This window comes from Argentina silus (assembly GCF_951799395.1).
Source record: "Argentina silus genome assembly, chromosome: 14".
NCBI lineage: Eukaryota > Metazoa > Chordata > Actinopteri > Argentiniformes > Argentinidae > Argentina > Argentina silus.
In genome coordinates, this window is record NC_139668.1 from 12,386,716 (window position 1) to 12,391,938 (window position 5,223).

Below are 5,223 nucleotides of genomic sequence, written 5' to 3' on the forward strand. Positions count from 1 at the left end.
ATCGTACATTAACCTCTGAATCTGAGGTGGCAAACGTTTTCTATAATGTGCTTGAGGCACTCTTGCTGTAGTACTGTATGAGTTACTCATGAGAGTAATGTAAATGGAACTCATACTACAGTCTAAACAATGTGGTCAAGGGCAGCTGTATGACATTCAATGGCAAATCACTAATTGCAAAACAAAGCCTGCAACATAACCTTGACGGCCATCATGTGTGCGTGCTTGCCTGCGTGTGTGTGCGTGTGTGTGTGCGTGTGTGTGTGTGTCTCTGTGTGTGTGTGTGCGTGCGTGCGTGCGTGCGTGCGTGCGTGCGTGCGTGTGTGCGTGTGTGTGTGTGTGTGTGTGTGTGTAATAACCCACCCCTACTGTATTTCAGCCGTACTAGACTATACCAATCCCTCAGGCTCTCTTGTTTCCCAGCACAGTCACACAGACATCTCAGAGGAAAAGTGCAGCCAGCATAATGATTAGGAGTATGGCGCTAACGTGCTGCCTTGCAACTGTATTCTAATGGTATCATTAGCATTGTAATGCGATGTGATTTGTTGACTACCTGCCGAGTAGCATCCTTAGCAGCCACAAACAAAATCAATTACTGTATAGTACACCACGCAGTCGAGACAGCTGCAATGCACAGTATTGTTGTGACAATGCTGTCCGATTTCTGTGACTGGATAGTTCTTTTTCCTGAGCTAAACATACTGATAATGACTATCATTATCATTGTTCACAGACATTTCTAGCTGATTTGGAGCTTCATGTTCTTGCATTCACTCATTACCCTGCGTAATGACAGAAGGTGGGATCCTTGGGACACTTGGGGCAGGATCCAATCTAAACTGGCTTAGCAATGTTTATGTAGCTTCACCTTTGCTAACAAAACTACTACCTCTGTGTATTTAGCTCTTGGTGAACTACTCTCATGCCTGAGAGCTGATGCCTTGTGTTGGTTCCCAGAGCTGAGGACTACGCTTTAGCTCAGTGGGCTAATGTGGTCTTGAGTAATGCATGTGACATAATTGGTGTGGTTGCTATTGAGAAAAGAAGGTTGAAGAGGGTAAAGTGTAGCAATCTATTGGGTTTTTGATTAATGAAAATGGGTAATTTGGGTTGTTTACTGACTTATATAGCATAGATGAAGCCTGTTTTTATTTTAGATTATGTTCCTTCCGATCATCATGGAATATTCATCTAGAAGATCACTAGAAACTGTAGCAAACTAAGAAATAACAGTCGCCTGCTATTCAGCTCAAAAACTGTTGGCATCAGCATGAAATAGGAAGACTTTTTAGCAAACATAAACATCAGTTATCAAAAGCTCTATCATACTGCATTGTATTGTTAATAATAAAGGCACTTTATACAATTTATTTAACACAACATTGAACATTGCATTGTGCTGTAAATTGCCATTCATGTTTAACTGCAGGCTTGAATGTTGGAGTACTGAATGTGAAAATAATATGATGGAACTGAAATTTAAATGACTTCCCCTCCATCTCACTATCTTCCACACATACCAAACATTATTTTCTTATCTCCTAATTCACTAAAAATGACTGTTGTTTGGACAACATCTGGCGGTATTGAGTTGATTCAGAAGTGATTACTTTCCCCATGTGAGTGATGGAGGTAGCATGTGAACCAACACAATAAGAGAGAAATACTTATCATGGTGTTTGCACCATGCTATCTGGTAAACAAGATAATTGCTTTGTCTGAAAAGAAATGCAAATCGCTGTGCATGCTACTGTTGGAATTAGCATGTTTGTTATGTTTGTCTGGCAAACAAAATGTAGAATATGTTGACGGTAATTACTGAGTGTGCATTTGTGTGTGTGTGTGTGTGTGTGTGTGTGTGTGTGTGTGTGTGTGTGTGTGTGTGTGTGTGTGTGTGTGTGTGTGTGTGTGTGTGTGTGTGTGTGTGTGTGCATGAGTCTCTGTTTACCAATATCCAGCCTGTGCATCTGCATGATACCTAAGCAACATTGATTAGTCACAATAACCGAGTTTGGCCTATTAGAAATGGGCAATATAAGCCCAGATATGTGATTAAAGTGTTCTGTGATTACAATGCTGAAGCCACAAGCACATCTGATTATTGTTGGAGACTATCGTATATAACAATGATATTCAATTGTGTTGAATAATTTAGAAAACTGAAGAGCAGGGTTATCCAATAATTGTCCCTTGAGGAGCAGAGGATTGTCAGTTTTATTTTCTAATTGATCAATAGTCACTGGTTGGGCAGAGAGTTCACTCACCTGGTGCCCAAGGTCTGAATTAGTCTCTGATTAGTAAAGAGTGAAGAACAGAAGTGTTCAGCCATTCAGGACTGTAGCCTCATTGAATAACTCAACTGTATAGAGAGAAATGACTACCTCATGACCGAAAAATATGAAGAAAGTCCTTACTTGTCTACTTCAAATCACTCTTGTTTGATGCTGAATAAAGTGTATTCATTTATGTACTGTATGTTTTTGTTGTACATATAGGGACAGATACAAACATATTACCACATTGAATAAACAACCATTCAATGTGTTGCACCATACAGTAGTGTGTACAGCACAGGGTGTATAACTAAGATGTTCATCCTGAAATGTTGTGAGTTCGAGTCTGCTTTGGGGCAATTTTGACAAAAGTGCTGTTGTAATTCCTGTTGCTAATGCTAAGGTTTGCTTAAAACTTTCCTGTGACAATTTACCTTTACCCTTACCCTTACCCTTACCCTTACCATGACCCTTACTTTAACCACTCAAAGTTAATGCCTAATACTGCCTAACCGCCTCGCAAGTCAAAGTAATACGTAGTTGCGTTGCTAACGTAGTGTTTTTGTCATCTCTGGGCAGATAAAGGCCTATGAATTATATGATATCTTAATAGTGATTGATTTATCATTCATTGATATGATTTCAGAGCATCATGAATTATATATGTGTATATTAGTTAGATGGTCCATATGCGTTTTGGCATGCTCCATATAGAACCCTTAGGGTTGTGGACTGCCAGTGTACACAAGCATGCTAACCTTATTAGGCTGCACTGCTCAGGCCCCCTTACACTTGCCTGAGGCTCTTGGGTCTAATGGCTTCATCGACTGTGGCCTCCTACATGCAAGACTTCCAACGGTGGGTGTCCTCACTCCACCTGGATCTCCATTGGCAACGAGTGTTAATCTCAACACAGGGTCTAGCAGCACTGGCATGGCGGAGAGACCTGTCCCCCCGACTGCACTTTCTCCTGTTCCTGCAGGGGCATCATGTCCTGGTCAGAACGGACAATATTGGTGTACGTCAATCGCCAAGGAGGAACGCGCTCTCTCTCCAACTCCTGTCAGTGTTTGTTTGAGTTTGTTGGCGTGGAGCAGCGAACGATCTCTCAAGTGGATGAACAAATTAACCTGTCTGACATTTGTAACCTTTAGATCTCTCTCTGCTTGTGTTGCAGGTTCTAAACACCATCATTTCAGTGTTTACCAATGCCAACTGAGTGCAGCCTTTTCTTGCTTCATTCACATGAAGGCTCCATGTACACTATGTAACATAAGCAGCACTCTCACTTATGTTTTTGCCATATCGTGTTATGTAGGTCATTGTTGAACCCATTCATAAGGTCTATACTTTCCGCTCTTCGTCTGATGGGGCTCTAACAATGATGCATCGCCACAATCAGCCATTGATCTGAATGTGGGCCATTTCAGCCAGGCAAAAATTGCCATGAAAATTGCCATCATCAGTTGTCTCTCCGTGAACAATGACAGGGGCTGGAATGGTCCACTAAGACCAAGTTCTAGACATTCTAGACAAGCAAAATATTAAAAAAAAAAAAATGTATACAAAATAAAACAATAAAACAATAAATTATGTAGGCTGTGTGAGGCTAAGAGACAATGAGGCTAGAGGCTGTGAAATGGGTATGAGGCATGTGCACTATAAATTAGAATACATTAAATAAATATAAATTACACTGTCAGTGTGTGTGTGTGTGTGTGTGTGTGTGTGTGTGTGTGTGTGTGTGTGTGTGTGTGTGTGTGTGTGACAGGGTGGGGTGGGGGGGGAGTAGTCATACTGTGGTCAGACAACATAGCATAGCATGATGGATATTCAATACTATTTCATTGTATTACAGTCAGAGTTTTTCAGTGGTTGTGCACAGTCAAGCGAAGGAGATTCACGTTGGCAGAGACAGGATTTAAAGCTCTCTCTATTTTGCTCTCCGAGCACCTACAGTACTTACTGAGTGGAATGATTGTCAGGCTATGGTGAAAATATCAATCGCATGATGTGGAGTATGAACCAGGGCATTCATTGATAACTAGTTCAGTTAGATGACTTTCTCAGTAGTCTGATATACTGTCTTGCTCTTGGGGGTCTCTCAAGCAGTGGCACTGTATAACAAGTTGTTATATACCATACACCATACAAAATGAAATAGAGCCGGAATAAAAAAATGAATAAATACCATCGTCAACCTCTCTTCTCCTCTGTCCCAGATTCTGACAGACTGGTACTGTGCCTGGGAAGAATGTGTCTATATTTAGATAACATTCTAACTCCCGTAGTTCAGAAATGCCTTGATAAGCTTTAATTGAGCAGAGAAAGAAGGCATTATGTAAATGTCCTTGCATACATATTATGTATCCCAAATTAACAACACAATAGGCTTCTATAAACAACGTGTCAGGAACTGTGCTTTGGAAGGATGTGTCTATATATTTTTGATAATATTTGTATTTCTAATATATAGGCCAAGTTCAGAAATACATTCATAGGCTACTTTAGAGCAGAGAAAAAAAGCATTTCTTATGCATGCATATCAAGCAGTCAATGATACACAAATTAACAACTTGTCTGGTGGGGGTGTACAATTCAATTCTGAGTAAAGTTAAGTTGTGCCCGGTGATGTTTTTTGTTTGTGTGTTTTTTTTTCTTTTTTTTCTCGATTCTCATTTTACCACCTGCCTAGAATTATTTTGAAAAACGGCAAAAGAAAATCTGCGGAGAGCAACGTTTATTATTGCATATGGCCCCCTAAGTAGTCATTTATCTAGGGTATAAATTCCCAAAATAAAGGACTCTGTTCGCGGTCCCTTTAAATGCGCAGCTGGTTAGATTCCAAACCGAATAGCGGCTTTTCAAATACTTGAGTTGACGTCACTAAACTTTGCAAGAAGCGGTGCCTGTACCCGTGTTTGTGAAGTAAAAAGGGGCAGAGCGT